We start from the raw sequence: 19,970 nt of genomic DNA on the forward strand, positions 1-19,970 counted from the left end.
CTAGAAATACTGGGACAAGCCCTAGCTAATTCTAGCAAAAACTAAAACTAAATGACTAAAGACTGAAATGAAACTAATGATTGTTGTCCTCGGAGAATGAGGATTCACCACTGAATCTGCTGAACTGGAGATCGAGAAATCGATCTATGCGTGATCGGGATGCTGAGAACCTGAACCTACATCATGAGAAGATGAAGCGCAAGTATGCGTCAGTACTTGAAAAGTACTGAACATGTAGGATAGAGTACAGCTAAAATAAAACATAACTGAACAAGCACAAAAACAAGTATAATAACTTGAACATGATGTGCTGATTTCTGAGCTAACTGGATGCAATGACCAATTTATAACATGCTCAAACTGAATATTGAATATACTGATAAATGGTCAATGCAGAGAGTCTGACTGAACTGTGGGAGCTACTAATAACCGATAATAAAATCGCATGAGCTAAATGTGAAGTCCGATGTATACGCCCCATCGAGAGGACCCAATATACCCTACCAAAGGTATAAAGGCATGCTGGCGTGATCACTAAACTGATTGCCCACAGAGGGGACTTACAACCTACTCGGTTAGTAGTTCTGGGACTATTGGGTACGCTAAACCCTAGTCCAACTCGGTATTATGCTACTCCCAATGAATTCTGTAAATTAACTGATTATATCTGAATTTCTGTAAATACTGGATAGCTCGAAACTGAACATGCAAACTTAGAATGCAACAATTAACCTCGTAATTATGCATTTATAATTGAGGCATGTATATCTAAAATGACTGAAATATATGACCTAACATGTGTAATTGAAGAATTAAAGAAATACAAAGCTAGGGTTCTGAAATTCATGTGATAATTTGAGTAATAACATGATAATATGATTTGGAACATATATTTAATCAATTCATGAAGTTATATAAAAGTTCTAGAAACCCTAGGTTCAATCATGATAAGAGAATCAAGAAATGACTGAAACTAAGGACCCAATGGGTGAAAGGAACCCACTAGTGAAATCCCACATACCTGGTGACGATATCCACGGAAAAATACTTAAGTTTCGGGGCTGGAACTGCTGGAGCTTGTGGCGTTCTTGAACTAGGGTTCTTGAGCTTTCTTCTCCTCTCTTGCTTCTAATTTTCTAAGTTTAGATTTAATGATTTGACTTGGATATGTTTTAATTATGTTTCTAGGCTTAAATTGACTAAAATCTGATGATTTAGGGTCAAAATGACGTAACATAGGGTTTAAACGGAGTGGGAAAGGTCAAAAAGACCCCTGGGAAGGTTGTTTTCGGGCCTCACGATGGCCAGGACTGACGGTCCGTCATGCACCCGACGCCCCGTTGTTGGGTCTGTCGTGAGGGCCTGTTCGACAGACCTTTACTAAAATGGGCATAACTTTTTACTCAGAGGTCTGATTTTAGCAAGGTCAGTGGCTATAGAAAGATAATTCAATTATGTATATGTGCGTAGGTAATGGGAGACCTAATTCATTTTTTGCTAAGAGTTATGATCATTTTAAGTTGACCCAACTGCATTTCCCCTTAACTGGCTGCAAATTTTCCACCTACGGACCGTAGGTCCATCTACAAACCATGCTGGTCATCCATAGCTCTTGTCAGAGAGTGGTTGAAGGGAGTCTTGATAGACGGTCATGGACTACGGACCATCGTTTGACCTACGGACCGTAAGTTCGTCCTTCGTCCAAGACTTAACCAATTTTTCTAGGCTGATATTTTTGGGAGTTTCTGATCCCATCGATGGTTGTGCAGGACGGACCGTGGTTCAGACTACGGTCCTTCGGTGCCACCGTTGATAGCACCTGGAAATTTTTTTGAAAAACTAATTTTTGGTCTATTTTGGCTACGGGGTGTTACATTATCTCCCCCTTAGGAACATTTGTCCTCGATTAAGACTAAACTAGCTGAAATAGAGGGAGAGAGATGCAAACCCCACTACTAAACACTGAGAACTGAGTTCTGACTGAATTGAGTTCTGAGTACATGCAACTACGCTAAAAATGAACTGACTGACTCCTCCACAAAACCTTGACTGAAGTGACTTCTTTGTTTCTCAACCTTATAACCTAACGGTCAAGAATCTCAACTGGTACATCCTCATAAGAAAGACTATCTTTTACCGCCAGACTCTCTAATGGCACTATAGAGGCTGGGTCACCCACGCACTTATTCAAGAGTGAGATGTGGAAGACCGGATGCACTGCTGCTAATTTTGCTGGCAACTCTAACTCATATGCCACCTTGACAATCCTTTTCAAGATCTTGTAAGGGCCTACATATCTAGGACTGAGCTTCCCTTTCTTTCCAAATCTCATCACCCCTTTCATAGGTGAGACTTTCAAAAAAAACTAATCATCAACTTGGAACTCTAGTTCCCTTCTCCTTACATATGCATAAGATTTCTGACGACTTTGGATTGTCTTAAGTCTATCTCTAATGAGTTTCACTTTCTCCATATTATAAAGGACTGAATCTGGCCCTATCAAAGATGCTTCACCTACTTTAAACCAACCAACAGGAGATCTATATCTACGCCCATATAAAGCCTCATAAGGGGCCATTTGAATGTTGGAATGGTACCTATTATTGTAGGCAAACTCAATAAGAGGAAGGTGATCATCCCAACTACCATTGAAATCGATCACACAATCTCTCAACATATCCTCTAAGGTTAATGGTACGCTCTGCCTGCCCATCTGTCTGGTGGATGAAATGCTGTACTAAGGTTAACTTGAGTACCAAGACCTTTTTGAAATTACTTCCAGAAATGAGAGGTAAACTGAGGACCTCTATCTGAGATGATAGACAAAGGAACTCCATGCAACCTCACAATTTGAGTAAGGTAAAGCTTGGCATAGTCCTCTGCCGAATATGTAGTCTTGACCGCCAAAAAGTGAGAAGACTTGGTCATCCTCTAAACTATCACCCAAATTTAGTAATGTTGTCTGCGAGTACGAGGTAACCCTGTGATGAAATCCATATTGATCACATCCCACTTCCAAGTAGGAATATCGATCTCTTGAGTCATCAGACCATTGGAACTTGACCATCTTCTGAGTCAACCTAGTCAATGGTGAGGCTATGGTTGAAAATCCTTCCAAGAACAATCTGTAATAACCTGCTAGACCTAAGAAACTTATGATATCTGTAGCAGAGGTAGGTTTGGGACATTGTTCCACTGATTCTATCTTTTGTAAATCTACGCGGATCCCTTCGCTAGATACAATGTGACCAAGGAAAGCAACGGATTGCAACCAAAACTCACATTTACTAAACTTAGCGAATAACTGGCGATCTTTGAGAGTCTGCAGAATAACTCTCAAATGACTTGCATGTTCTTCCTCACTCCTAGAGTAAATGAGGATATCATCAATGAAGACGATAACGAACAAGTCTACGTAGTGTTTGAACACTCTGTTCATTAAATCCATGAAAGCTGCAGGAGCATTGGTTAGTCCAAACGACATAACTACAAATTCATAATGACCATACTGAGTTCTGAAGGTTGTTTTCGGAATATCACTATCTCTGACTCTGAGCTGATGATAACCCGATCTGAGGTCTATCTTTGAGAAATGACTAGCACCCTGAAGTTGGTCAAACAAGTCATCAATCCTGGGGATGGGATACTTATTCTTGTTTGTGACCTTGTTAAACTGTCTATAGTCAACGCACATTCTGAGAGAACCATCTTTCTTCTTTACGAACAATATTGGTGCACCCCATGGTGAAATACTAGGTCTGATGAAACCCTTATCTAGAAGGTCTTTCAACTGCTCTTTCAATTCCTTAAGCTCTGCTGGAGCCATTCTGTAAGGAGGAATAGAAATAGGCTGGGTATTGATACGCTCAAACTTACTTCTCAAATAAGAAGTAAGGCGGTCGTATCAAGTAAAGAACCCAACTAATGAGGTTGGGATCGTTCCCACGAGGAAAATAGTTCAGACTTAACTTTATTCTATTATTACTATTTTTTAGTCAATTATTTTCCTAGAAAACAAAAGACAGTAAAGGGGGGTTTTTATTTCTAAACTAATGAAAGTAATTAACAAGATTAAAGTAAAAAACTAAAATATTCAAGTCTTAGAGCTTAATCAATTAATGAAAGTAACTAGGGCTTAAGTGTTCCCCACAGGTTCCTAACTTGATAATTCTAACTATAACAATTTTATCCTAGTGTCTTGCATGTAAAGTGATAAGTTATGAATCTTTAAATCCTTGGTCCGGCATCTAGAAAATTTCACTCCGCACCTTGGTCCGGTTACGTGTGTTGCTATACTAACCCTTACCTTTACCTCGTATTAAGCATTGTATTCGATATTTGACTAAGTTATTACCTCGTACCAATCGACACTAGCCTATTAGATAGTATACACTAAATCTATGTTGATAATTCTTTTTCTTTTATCTACCTCCTTGGTCCGGCAAGTAGCATTAAGGCGAGTTCTAACGTTGGCCATCCGTTAAAAAGACATCTAAACGAAAGAATTATCAATACATGCAAGACAATATTCTGGAATTGCTATTTTAGTTAGTTTTTACCTCATATTCACTCATGGTTCCCACAACCCTAGTTATGGAGTTTAGTTACCCATGGTCAAAATCACACTATTCATATATTTAATATAAAATTCATGCACTTACTTTGATGAGAAAGAATAAAATCCAGAAATTTACTTGATTAATCAACAAAAGCACCAACAATCAATTCCAGAAAAAGTGTAACAATTGCTGAAATTAATCCTTCAATACTTGAACAAGAGAACTAAAGATTATCCAAAAGTCTAACTATCAAAAAGTCTACTATCAAAGAGTCTATTATCAAAGAGTCTAACCCAAAAAATGAGGTTTTTTGAACTATTTATAATAAAAACAAAACCTAATAAAAGAAGGATTCTAATCACTGAAAATCTGTCAAAACGCGGCTGGGTCGACGGACCGTCGTAGTCACAACGGGACGTCATGGACTCCGTCGTCCCATACTTCACAAATTCTTCTGTTGCTTTCTTCATTACCCTCAACGGCAGGTATGATGGACCGTTCCAAGCACGACGGTCCGTCGAGGGTCTCCATTCCATAATACTTAAACTTCTTAGAATTTGGGTATTGGACTACTCTCTGATCATTGCGACGAACCAGCAGGACGGACCATCGTGGCTATGACGGTCCATCGGGACTTCCGTAATCCCACACTAAGTCAGACTTCGCCATCTTCCTTCAGCAGCTTCACTACGATGCCACCTACGGACTGTCACAGGCTCGACGGACCGTCATAAGCTCCGTAGGTGGTATATTCTGCATTTCTTCGCTCAAAAACTTCCGTGTTCATCTTTGGACAGATTTCCTGTAAATAAGGAGAAACTTACATAAAAATCAATACAAAATGGCTTTTGGACACACACTAAACTTAAGGAAAAAGCATTAAAATACCGTGAAACCATGGTATATCAACACCCTCAACTTAAATTCGTTGTTTGTCCTCAAGTGACGCACTATGACTCACTACAAAATCTTTGTACAATAGTATCCATATTTTAGCTTTCGCAATCATTTGGCTATCAATCCCGATCAGTCTCATCGTGTTTATGCATGTTATCACTATTAGGCTTGAATTATGTGGAACCAGACCATGACACAGACTAACCACGCATTGACACCTATCCTCTTCAATTTCTCAGCGAGGTGCTAATATTTCTGGTATTGCAACTAGTGTCCTCCCTTCAAAACAACATCCTCATTTTTCACACAATGATTTCAGTTTAAGTATAAGAATTACTTTTCAACACTCACTCTCAGAAAAATTCACAACTCATTCATACATATTGTCATAAGCTTGCCCTTATTTTCACTACTTTAAGTTTGCTATACAACTCTTAGGATCACGATAGGACTTTCTTAGCTTGTAACATAGCCTCAGGGTCAGGTTGGGTATATTTAGGTATACTTTAGTGACTTTTTGCCCTCCTCGACATATCGTCTAAGCGTACCACTTTTTATCATTTTGTTTCGCCCAATTTCTCATATTCTTTCACCTTGATATTTTCCCTTCTTTCTTCATTTGTGTAAGTGACTCTTTTCTTTTCTTGCTTGCATTTATTATATTTCTTTTATTTCACTTTTGTTTCAACTGGTTCTTGAGTCACTTTACTTTTGTTCTTTCTCTCTCTTTGCTCTTTCAACCCTTCTTTCCAGAGCATTCCTCATAATAGCCACCCTCAACTCATGGCTTTGTCATGAGTCAAAGTACACAATACCCAAAGTTGGGTCAGGGCCACGAAAAGATTGTTTACTGCATTAGCCACCCTTAACTTATGATTTTGGCATAAGCTGAGGTGCACATGTCCAAGGAGGGACCAGGGCCAACACATTATTCCCAGAAAAGATCAGTTGGGGTGAAAAAGAAAGGTCTATTTTAAGCTCAAATCATTTGGATCAAAGAGGGATTAATTTCATTCGTTTTTATTTTATTTTATTTTATTTAGGCTAAAATTGGCTATATTGAACAAGGTCCTATGATCCTTTCCTAATTGTCTATTACAGCTTACTTTTAGCAGGACTAAGTTCTAGCTCAATACAAATAGTGGAGTATTCAAATTTTCCTCACACTCACTTGACATCTCATTACTCTACCAGATTATCAGACACCTAGTTCCAGTCTTAGACTTAGGGTCATGCAGTGGTGTATCTCTATGTCATGCTTAGAGTCACACATTTATCAATTATTGTTCCTAGCCATGCATCATTTTCATTACATCAGGATATCATTTTTGTTTTAGCCATTATGCTTCAGAGTTATACTATGTATACAAGATATAGACATGCAGGTTCAACAATAAAAATAATCAGTCTCTTGGGGAAAAAGAACACAGGCAAGAAAACCCCAAAAGAGGATCGTGAAATGGTCTACTCAAACTTCACCCTAGCACTCACTTTACATTTACCCCACCCCTAACAAAAAGATATGCAATTGTCCCCAATGCATAAAAAAACTGAAATACGAGAGTGGTAGGTGAAGCAAACCTGGGGCGCAAAGCGCCACCGATCAGAAAGCTGGTGAGTTCGGTTCCCCAGAACCCACTTCCTATGTAGTCTGGACACCCTCAGTAGTGTCCTCATCAGCAACAGCACTATCAGTAGTGCCTCCCGCTGTCTCCACATCTCTGGAGCTAGATGCCCCAGTAGCTGACTCTACAGCCCTGATCTGACGCGCCTCCTCATCAGCAATCGAGGCTCTCCTCGCAGCCTCCATCTCACGGTTCTCCTTCTTCCGTGCTCTAGCCTCATACTCCTCTCGACCCCTACGCCTCTTGGCATGCTCTCGAGGGGGAGGTGGTGAAATCTCAAAATTGGCGAATAAAGCCGCCAACACTGTGTCCTCAGCAGGCTCTGCATAAGGGGCCTCAGACTCAGGCACCCTAGCCTCTAGGATCATATCAATATCTGCTCGCAGACTCTCAACCGCAGCCTGAAGGGTCGACACGTCCACCTGAGGGGCTGGCCGGGCTACATGTGATGCAGAAGTGTGGCCATCTAAACCTCTAGTTTCTGGACCCTAGCAAGCGGGACCAGAGCGGGGAAAGGGTCTGAGCGAGAGGAGATAGAGGTAGTGATACTACCCAGGATAGACTCGACTAGGGTAGTGTCAGTGGTTTCGGAAGCAGCCTGCGTAGCCGTTCGAGCATGTGCTACCGTATCAGCCAGATTTTCACCAAGTGGAGGCAACTCTTGACGGGGCCCACTGCATAGAGCCAACTCATTGGCCTCATCCCTGATGAGTCCGATATCAATAGTGCCCAGCAGAGTGTTGAGCTGATCAATGTGCCAGATGGGCACACCTGCAGACCTGCATAAGGAAAATATCATGCACGGAAAAGGGTAAGTAGTGGTGACCTTGAAAACCCTCTCTTGCATAACTGCCTGTAGAAGCCAAGCAAAGTCCACCTCAAACCCGGCTATCATCGCCGCCATCAGAACTGCGCGATCCCATGTAACTATATTATCAGCAGCTGTGTGGGAAAGGCAGTGGCGGACAATCAACTATAAAACTTAGCCGTGAAGGTCAAGTTAGCCTTCCTGATGGCTCCCTTCAGCTCCGTTACCCAGTCGGCACCCTCTCCATCAATAGACAAGTGCCGGTCCATCCACCTCTTGGTGGTCTCTCTCAGTGATGGCTCACGCAAGAATTGGCCATCTTTTACAATTTACCACCGGTAGTCGAACTCAGCGGTGAGAGTTGGCATCAACATCCTCGCCGTACAGATAACGGCGGATGGCTGGCACGGAGATGTTGACCTGTACGCCGCGTACTCTGATGTGCTCGAGTGGGGCCTGTTTAGCGAGGGCATCCCGCCTATCTATCTGTGATAGGAGAGTAGCCACATAAGAGGCATAAAACTCTCGGACCAACTCATCACTGTAGCGTCCTAAAGAACGAGTTGTTCACTCTAGCCGGTGTTTGGTGAAGAGATTGTGGATATCTGGCATGCTAGGGAGACTTCCCGTAAGGACCCGCCTCTCTAGTGTAAGGGTTTGTGTCATGACGTCTTTATCATTTAGAAACTTGGCATCTGAATACACTTGGTATTACCCGTCGACACACCACTGGTTGGGCTGGTCAGCAACAGGGGTGAGAGCACAAGTCGGTGAGCTTGGAGTGGAATTTGGACTGTCAGCCTCATCAGACGAGGCAGACTATGCAGCTGTGGCGGGAGCAAAGACTTCTGCGGACACGGAGGCTTCCTCCGACCACGAAACTCCTAAGGAACCAAACGCTTCTTCTTCATGTGTAGCTGACCCATAAGGTGTGCCGGTCAGTGTGCGCTCCTCATTAGACTGGGAGGCAGTGACTACGCCGAACGCCACCTTTTTGGGCATAGCTCTGGTTACACGTGCAGCTCATGCTGGAGTGGCAGTGCCTGGGGGCACGTACTCGGGATCATGCTCATCATCAAAGCCTATAAGCAGTCGGGAACACGGGGCGACAGACTTTGAACGCCCACATATGTGAAGTCGATCTTGTTTCGGTGCCATTAGAGATAGTACCTGTAAAGAATCATTATTAGTACTAGAAGGAGCAAACAAGACAAGCAAAAACGACACAAAAAAAACATAAGAGCAGAGCTATAATGACATCTCTATAGTAAGAGTGAAACACGACGGACTTGGTGACGGCTCGTCGTGAGTATGATGGACCGTCATGGGGTCCGTCATGTCTTACTTCAACTATATGTATGTGGAGACCCCTGAAGGAAAGTCTCTGACAGATAATGACAGTCCGTCGTCGATGTCCATCGTGGGGCACTTAGAAAAAGTATGGAGACCCTTAGAAGAGGGGTCTCTGACCGTCATGACGGTTGTGTAGGACGGACCATCAAGGGTGTGATGGTCGGTCGTAGATGTCCGTCAGAGGACACTTGGGAAAAAAATGGAGACCCTTAGGACAAGGGTCTCTGACCACCATGACGGTTGTGCAGGACGGACCGTCGTGGGAATGATGGTTCGTCGCATGTGTCCGTTGGTGGACACTTAGAAAAAGTTGGAGACCCTTAGGAATAGGGTCTCTGACAACCAGAACGGTTGTACAGGACGGACCGTCGAGGGTATGACGGTCCGTTGTAGATGTCCGTTAGAGGACACTTGAAAAAAATGGAGACCCTTGGGAATAGGGTCTCTGACAACCAGAATAGTTGTACAGGACAAACCGTCGAGGGTATGACGGTCCGTCGTAGATGATGTCCGTCAGAAGACACTTGGAAAAAAAATGGAGACCCTTAGGAATAGGGTCTCTGACAACAAGAACGGTTGTGCAGGACGGACCGTCGAGGGAATTGACGGTCCCCCATAGATCTTCGTTAGAAGACACTTAGAAAAAGTTGGAGACCCTTAGGACAAGGGTCTCTGACAACCATGATGGTTGTGCAGGACGGACCGTCGTTGGAACGATGGTCCGTCGCATGTGTCCTTTGGTGGACACTTAGAGAAAACGAATAGTGGGGTGTTGGAACAGACCCTATGACGGTCCATCGTGGATACGATGGTCCGGCATTGGGGTCTCATTCTGTCATTCAGTAATAGAACTGAGGATGCCACAATCATCCCCTTATGACTCAAACGGAATACTTAGTGTTAACCTACATGTTTCTAACCCAAATACCTAGCAAACTAGCAATGCTAAAGCACCAATTTCTCAAGTTTTAACAAGGCAATTTTGAGGATTCTCAACCTAGGTCAGACAAAATTGGACCAAAGAATGAAGACCCACTAAAAAGAAATAGGCTAATAGTAATTGAACAACAAAAATGCAATGTAAATGGGTAGAGATCAGAGATACATACCTGAGAGGAGAAAAACAAACAAATAAGGCACTTGGTTATCAAAAGCAGAACCACAGCAGCAGACTCGGACCAGTAGAAAGGAGATTTTTGGAATTGGGGATTTGGGGAAGTGATCAGTTGATAAAGAAGAGAGGTAGGAAGTTGGAAGTTTGAAAGGGAGGGAATGGGAGAAAGAGGGAAGTAAATGGTTGAAATGAAGGGGTGGGGGTTTTAAATGGTGACAATTTTTAAAATTCCCCAGTCGGGTCGGGTCGGGTATGCTGATTAATGACGCAACGAGTCCCCGACGATGGTCCATCGCAAATGCGACGGTCTGTCATGGGTTCTGTCGTGTGTGCCCTAATTTTTAAAAATAAATAAAAGACGTACCTGGCACGACGGATTCATGCGACGGTCCGTCGCATGCGTGACGGTCCGTCGATGTATCCGTCAGTGACTGTTGCAGAGTGATTTTCTGCAGAATTTCCTGGTGATGTGCTACCTGCAAATTTAAAAACCATTAGTAGAAAATGCTACCATTACTAGAAAGAAAACTATAAGTATTGGGTTGCCTCCCAACCAGCGCCTGATTTAACGTTGGGCACGACTGAAGACACTTTATTACTCAGACTTCATCAAGATGGTATGTATCGATAACTTCATTCGCCGATTCAGCATGCCCGAAATAGATTTTTATTCGTTGTCTATTCACCTTAAACCGCACACCCTCCTTGGTTTCCAACTCAAATGCTCCATGAGGGAATAGTTGGGTAATCAAATAATGGCCAGTCCATTTGGACTTGAGCTTGCCCGGAAACAAACGCAACCTAGAATTGTATAAAAGCACCAAATCCCCAACCATAAACTCTCGTTTTTCAATTTTTTAGGTCATGGTTCTTCTTCATCTTTTCTTTGTAGGATATAGCAGATACCGATTTGATATCACCACTCTGCCTCATGGACCTACAAATGTTGAAGGTCACTTCTTCATTGTTCAACCGAAATTTCATCTGCCCCTTTTCCATATCAACTAAGGCTCTACCAAAGAATAATAGGCACTTCAAAATCGACTTCACAATCAAGAATAATAAAATCTGCCGGAAATATGAACGACTCCACTTTTACTAGCACATCGTGGAGTATCCCTGTAGGCCTTTTTACTGTTCGATCGGCCATCAGTAGCCGCATCGCAGTGGGCTTTGGATCACCCAAATCCAACTTCTTGTAAATCGAGAGGGGCATGAGATTTATGCTTGCCCCCAGATCACATAATGCTTTCGCAAAATGTAATGACCCGACTGTACAATAAATAGTGAACGCACCCGGATCTGCTTTCTTTTGTACTAGAGATCTTGTAGCAATAGTACTACAATCCTACATTCTATCATCATCCTCAAAAGTGACCGATCTTTTCTTTGTAACCAGATCTTTCATAAACTTGGCATAACCGGGCATTTGTTCTAGAGCTTCTACCAAAGGGAAATTGATAGAAACCTGCTTCAACATTATTATAAAATGTCGATATTTACCATTCTCGGTCTTTTTCACTAATCTTTGAGGAAAGGGGGAGTCTAGGCATGGGAGTTACCTTTGTAGGCACTTCAGCATCTTTTCCAGTGTTATCTTCTACTTCACCACTAACCTCTACCACTTTATCATTATCTTTTATCACCTTTTCCTCATTTGACGGCATAGGTGGGTCAATGGTTTGCTTACCACCCCGAGTAGTGATTGCCATACAATGTCCATCATTTTTCGGATTTTGGACAGTGTTGCTAGGAAGAGCGCCCGGTTGCCATGTGTTCATAGTCGTAGATAATTGGGCCATTTGCAACTCAAGTTGCTTAATCGATATTGCATGTGTATTAACTTTCGCCCAATACCCGCTAAATCACTCCTTAACTCTTTAATGTGCTCATCACTAGCATCGAACCTTCTCATCATTTTGTGCAACATATCCTCAACTCGCGCCATACTACCTCCACCATCCCTAGGAGTAACTTCACGATTTTGAGGAGGAACATAGGGCCCATTCCTATCATTTCTGTTACCATAGTTACCCCTGTTGAAGTTGTTGTTGCGATTGTAATTTTCATCTCGGACATAATGACCCTCACAGTTATAGTTACCATAGATCCAACCTTGGTTTCCTTGACCTTGGCGCCAATTCTCCTGATTTGAGCCTTGGGCACTCTGTCGAAAAACCCCCGTCTGCTCATTTACCACATAGGAATCCTCCTCATAATAACATTCATCATTTGGTGGTGGTGGTTTAGACAAGTAGTTAACTGCATTTATCTTTTCTGCACCCCAGTGACATGTTTTAATACCAACCCAAGCTGAGTTCTCATCTGAGTCATCTCTTCACGAATCTCATCTGTGGCTGGGTTGTGTGTGGATTGCACTGCGAAGGTATTTTTTCCAGTATCTGACTTCCTAGTACTCCAAGCTTTATTATTCCGGAAGATTTTCTCTAACTTTTTTACAATCTTGGCATAAGAACACTCCCCATAAGAACCACCTGCTATAGTATCCAATACCGCTTTGTTATTATCATCTTGTCCCCGATAGAAGTATTCCTTTAGTGACTTATCATCTATGCGGTGATTGGGGACACTTCTCAAAAATGAAGTGAATATATCCCAAGAACTGCTAACTGACTCTCCTGGTAGTTCCACAAAGTTGTTCACTTTGTCTTTGTGATTTAGTTTCTTGGAGACCGGGTAGTAACGTGCTAAGAAAATGTCCCTTAGTTGGTTCCAAGTGAAAATTGAGTTATAAGGGAGCTTAGTGAACCAAATAGCAGCCTCTCCCGTCGGTGAGAGAGGAAATACTCTTAGACCTATTACATCCAAATCCAAATCAGGTCTCCCTAAACAACTTTTACACACTGCCCTTACCTTAGATATTTGGGCATGTGGGTCCTCAGAAGGTAGCCCTGAAAACAAACCTCTAGCAGTGAGCATTTTCATCAGACTACTAGTTACCACAAAGGTGTGGCCTTGTGGCAGAGGGGGCAAGACAAGTGGCCCATCAGAGTCTGCAATATTATCATAGCCTCTGTAGTATTCTTGAGGACGTGGAGCGGGATTTTGTCCCATTTGTTGATTTTCACCCGGATCATCAGGTAATCACTGACAATGAACATCAACTGGAGCTGGGATGTTCTGGTTTGAATCATCATCGTTAATACCCAAGTTTCGATTCATATTGCGTAGTGTACGCTCTAATTCGTGGTCGTAGGGAAACAAGGGTTCTCTTCCTCTCCGTGTATTTGGCATACGAGAAAGATAGTTCCGCAAGAATCAAAAATAATAAAAAAAGTAAAATTAAGAAAATATTGACTAAAATTTAGTAAAAAGTTTAAGTTAATCTAAAAGCTACTTTCTCCGGCAGCGGCACCAAAATTTGATACGCTCAAACTTACTTCTCAAATAAGAAGTAAAGAGGTCGTATCAAGTAAAGAACCCAACTAATATGGTTGGGATCGTCCCCACGAGGAAAATAGTTCAGACTTAACTTTATTCTATTATTACTATTATTTAGTCAAATATTTTTCTAGAAAACAAAAGACAGTAAAGGGGGGTTTTTATTTCTAAATTAATGAAAGTAATTAACTAGATTAAAGTAAACAACTAACAGATTCAAATCTTAGAGCTTAATCAATTAATGAAAATAACTAGGGCTTAAGTGTTTCCCACAGGTTCCTAACTTGATAATTTTAACTATAACAATTCTTTCCTAGTATCTTGCATGTAAAGTCATAGGTTATGTATCTCTAAATCCTTGGTCCGGCATGTAGAAAATTTCACTCTGCACCTCGGTCGGGCTACGTGTGTTGCTATACTAACCCTTACCTTTACGTCATATTAAGCATTGTATTCTATATTTGACTAAGTTATACCTCGTACCAATCGACACTAGCCTATTAGATAGTATACACTAAATCTATGTTGATAATTCTTTTCCTATTATCTACCTCCTTGGTCCGGCAAGTAGCATTAAGGCGAGTTCTAACGTTGGCCATCCGTTAAAAAGACTTCTAAGCGAAAGAATTATTAATACATGCAAGACACTATTCTGGAATTGCTATTTTAGTTAGTTTTTACCTCATTATTCACCCATGGTTCCCACAACCCTAGTTATGGAGTTTAGTTACCCATGGTCATAATCATACTATTCATATATTTAATATAAAAATTCATGCACTTACTTTGATGAGAAAGAATAAAATCCAGAAATTTACTTGATTAATCAACAAAAGCACCAACAATCAATTCCAGAAAAAGTGTAACAATTGCTGAAATTAATCCTTCAATACTTGAACAAGAGAACTAAAGATTATCCAAAAAAGTCTAACTATCAAAAAGTCTACTATCAAAGAGTCTATTATCAAAGAGTCTAACCCCAAAAACGAGGTTTTTTGAACTATTTGTAATAAAAACAAAACCTAATAAAAGAAGGATTCTAATAACTGAAAAATCTGTCAAAACGCGGCTGGGTCGACGGACCTCGTGACGGACCGTTGTAGTCACTACGGGACGTCATGGCCTCCGTCGTCCCATACTTCACAAATTTTTCTGCTGCTTTCTTCATTACCCTCAACGGCAGGTATGACGGACCGTTCCAAGCACGATGGTCCGTCGAGGGTCTTCATTCCATAATACTTAAAGTTCTTGGAATTTGGGTACTGGGACTACTCTCTGATCATTGCGACGAACCAGCAGGACGGACCGTCGTGGATATGACGGTCCATCGAGGACTTCCGTAATCCCACACTAAGTCATACTTCCCCATCTTCCTTCAGCAGCTTCACTACGATGCCACCTACGGACCGTCACAGGCTCGATGGACTGTCATAAGCTCCGTAGGTGGTATCTTCTGCATTTCTTCGCTCAAAAACTTCCGCATTCATCTTTGGACAGATTTCCTGCAAATAAGGAAAACTTACATAAAAATCAATACAAAAAGGCTTTTGGACACACACTAAACTTAAGGAAAAAGCATTAAAAATACCGTGAAACCACGGTATATCAGGTATCTGGAAGGAGATCAATTCCATAGTCGATTTCCCTTTCGGGAGGAACCCCGGGAAGATCTTTTGGAAATACTTCTGGAAATTCACAGACTACTGGAACTGACTCAAGAGATGGGGTTTCAAGGCTAGAATCTTTAGCCCGAACTAGATGATAGATATAACCATTAGATATCATCTTTCTAGCCTTAAGGTAAGAAATAAATCGACCCATAGGCGCTAGGCTACTACCCTTCCATTCTAAGATTGGTTCAGCTGGAAACTGAAAACGAACAATCCTAGTTCTACAATCGACTGAGGCATGACATGACTGTAACCAATCCATGCCTAGAATGACATCGAAGTCTACCATTTCTAACTCTACTAGATCTGTTGAGGTGACATTCTGAGAGACAATGACAGGGCAATTTCTGTATACTCGTCTAGCTATAACTGGGTCACCGACTGGAGTAGAGACTGAGAAGGGTTCTGAGAGAGTTTCTGGATTGACACTGAATTGGACTGCTATATAAGGAGTTACAAAAGAAAGAGTATCCCCTGGATCTAACAATGCATAAACATCAAGGTCAAAGACTCGTAACGTACCAGTGACTACATCAGGAGAACCTTCCTTATCCTGGTGATCCTGAAGAGCATAAAGTCTGTAATGGCGCTGACCGCCACCTATACCAGATGAGTTACTCTGCTGAGTTGGGCGACTTGCTAGTGCTGCTGAATTTGTAGACTGAGCTCTACCATTACCACCTCTTTGACCCTGTCTAGAAGGACAGTCCCTCAACCTGTGACCAGACTGACCACATCCAAAACATCCTTCTTTTCCTGCAAGACACACGCCCGGTTATTACCACACTTAGGGCAAGTGGGGTAAGTGTTGGTATTTGAAACACTTCCCTGAGACTTAGGGCCTGGTGCTCTACCCTTCTGGTCATACCTATTATTGGAGGATGGAACACTAGCTGATGAAGGGGCTGGAGCTGAAAACTTCTGCTGACCCTGCGAGCGATTTCCACCACCCGATTTCTGCTGAGAATACTCATAGTTCCCAGTCCTAGCCTTTTTAATTTTCTTAGCCTGTTCCCTAAGCTTATCACCCTCAACCTGGTGAGCATGAGTCATAAGCCTAGAGATGTTCATATCTCCCAGCAACATAGCATTTCTGCACTCTGTCTTCACCAAATCTGATACTCCATACAAGAACTTATTCATCTGAGCCCTGGAGTCAGCAACCATGTGAGGAGCATACCTGGAGAGTTGGTAAACTTCAGCCCATACTCTTGGACTGTCATGTTTCCCTGCCTCAAGTTCATGAATTTTTGGGCCTTTGCTTCTCTCAACTCTATTGGGAAAAACCTGTCGAGAAAAGTCTCACTGAAGCACTCCCAAGTAATAGGAGCTGCATTTGCACCCGTATTCTCCTTCCACTGAGTGTACCAGATATGAGCCACGTCTTTCAGCTGGTATGACTCCAACTCAACACGATAATTCCCAGTAACCTACATCACCTCAAAGATCTTCTTGATTTCGTCCAAGAAATTCTGAGGATCTTCATTAGTCTGCGATTCTAAGAACTCAGGCGGATTCATCCTAACAAAGTCACGGACCCTTGCTGCTGCTGATCCACTATTTTCATTCATAGGATCATGATCCCGATTGTTCTGGTGGGTCATACTCTGAGCCAACATCTGTATGGCATTCCTGAACTCAGCATTGGAGACTTCTTGATCTGGGATTGGAGGAGCTGCGTTTGCATTCCTGGCATTCGCATTCCTAGCGTTAGCTCTACGAGGAGGCATGATCTGAAACCTAGAACGTCAAGTTAGAAAGGAATAAGATCATACCTTACGCACGATAAGAGTAACAAGAAAGTGAAGTTTTTCCTAAAACACTTTATAGCCTCCCTAACATTGGATGTGGTGCACTTCACACCCATGAAAAGGACTCTACTTAGTGCGGATTTTTCAGACATCTTAGGACTCTTAAACCTAGTGCTCTAATACCAAGTTTTGTCACGCCCCGAGCTACTCCTGAGATGCGGACACGAAACCTAGGACCACAAGTGATCCCAAGCTAACCCTGTTGGCATGATCATGAGCATACTAAAGATAATAAACTGTTGCGGAAGATAAATCATACTTAAAATGAAAAGATGGGGAATACCCATATTCTATAACTGAGATATTTGAAAACAATGAGTTTAATACAAAAGAAATATTAACTCAATACTAAGCTGAATCTAACTATGTCTGAAAATAGCCTCTGAACTAGACTAGAAATATTGGGACAAGCCCCAGCTAAATCTAGCAAAAACTGAAACTAAATGACTAAAGACTGAAATGAAACTCATGACTGTTGTCCTCGGAGAATGAGGACTCACCACTGAATCTGCTAAACTGGAGATCGGGAAATCGATCTATGCGTGATTTGGATGCTGAGAACCTGAACCTACATCACGAGAAGATGTAGCGCAAGTATGCGTTAGTACTTGAAAGGTACTGAGCATGTAGGATAAAGTATAGCTGAAATAAAACATAACTGAAGAAGCACAAAAACAAGTATAATAATCTGAACATGATGTGCTGATTTCTGAGCTAATTGGATGCAATGACCAATTTATAACATGTTGAAACTGAATATTGAATATACTGATAAATGGTCAATCCAGAGAGTCTGACTGAACTATGGGAGCTACTAATAACCGATAATAAAACCACATGAGCTAAATGTGGAGTCCGATGTATATGCCCCATTGAGAGGACCCAATATACCCTGCCAAAGGTATAAAGGTATGCTGGCGTGATCACTAAACTGATTGCCCAAAGAGGGGACTTACAACCTACTCGGCTAGTAGTTCTGGGACTATTGGGTACGCTAAACCCTAGTCCAACTCGGTATTATGCTCCTCCCAATGAATTCTATAAATTAACTGATTATATCTGAATTTCTATAAATACTGGATAGCTCGAAACTGAACATGCAAACTTAGAATGCAACAATTAATCTGGTAATTATGCATTTATAACTGAGGCATGTATATCTGAAGTGTCTGAAATATATGACCTAGCATGTGTAATTCAAGAACTAAAGAAATACAAATCTAGGGTTCTGAAATTCATGCCATAATTTGAGTAATAACATGATAATCTGATTTGGAACATATTTTTAATAAATTCATGAAGTTATATCAAAGTTCTAGAAACCCTAGGTTTAATCATGATAAGAGATTTAAGAAATGACTGAAACTAAGGACCCAATGGGTGAAAGGAACCCACTAGTGAAATCCCTCATACCTGGTGATGAAATCCACGGAAAATACTTAAGTTTTGGGGCTAGAACTGCTGGAGCTTGTGGCGTTCTTGAACTAGGGTTCTTAAGCTTTCTTCTCCTCTATTGCTTCTAATTTTCTAAGTTTTTATTTAATGATTTGACTTGGATATGTTTTAATTATGTTTCTAGGCTTAAACTGACTAAAATCTGATGATTTAGGGTCAAAACGATGTAACTTAGGGTTTAAACGGAGTGGGAAAGGTTAAAAAGACCCCTAGGAAGGTTGCTGTCGGGCCTCACGACGGCCAGGACGGACGGTTCGTCGTGCGCCCGACGCCCCGTCGTTGGGTCCGTCGTGAGGGCCTGTTCTACAGGCCTTTACTAAAATGGGCATAACTTTTTACTCGGAGATCTGATTTTAGCAAGGTCAGTGGATATGGAAAGATAATTCAATTATATATCTGTCAATAGGTCATGAGAGACCTAATTCATTTTGTGCTAAGAGTTATGATCATTTTAAGTTGACCCAACTGCATTTCCTCTTAACTGGCTGCAAATTTTCCACCTACGGACCGTAGGTCCACCTACGAACCATGTTGGTCATCCATAGCTCTTGTCAGAGAGTGGTTGAAGGGAGTCTTGATAGACGGTCACGGACTACGGACCGTCCTTTGACCTACGGACCGTAAGTCCGTCCGTCGTTCAAGACTTAACCAATTTTTCTAGGCTGAAATTTTTGGGAGTTTCTGATCCCATCGATGGTTGTGCAGGACGGACCGTGGTTCAGGCTACGGTCCGTCGATGCCACCGTTGGTAGCACCTGCAGTTTTTTTTATAGAAAAACTAATTTTTGGTCTATTTTGGCTACGGGGTGTTACATTTTTCTAACCTAAGAAAATTTCCATATTTTAATTCTTTCCAAAACTGATGATTTCAACTCTAAGCTTCTTCCTAGATATTTCAATTTGCGAGATATTACACCGAATAAGAAATATTGTAAATCATAAAGAAAGGAAATTGAAATAGTACATGGGTTTTAAGTTGATAAAGTTGTTCCTAGAGTGATAAAGATAAACAATTAAAATCAATGTTTCTTGAATTACCCGTGTGTCGTTATTTTTTACAAATAGAAATTTGGAGTGAGATATTTTATTATACCTATTCATCATTTACCCTTATATCTTGAATATAGCTATTTGCCCCTGGTTGTCCTCTCATCACATTTCTATATAATATAAAAAACTAGATTCAAAGGTCTGTGATACGGGCTCAATATAACTTATTATTATTATTATTATTATTGTTATTATTATTGTTATTATTATTGTTATATTATTATTA

This window comes from Solanum pennellii, chromosome 12, assembly GCF_001406875.1.
Source record: "Solanum pennellii chromosome 12, SPENNV200".
Lineage (NCBI taxonomy): Eukaryota > Viridiplantae > Streptophyta > Magnoliopsida > Solanales > Solanaceae > Solanum > Solanum pennellii.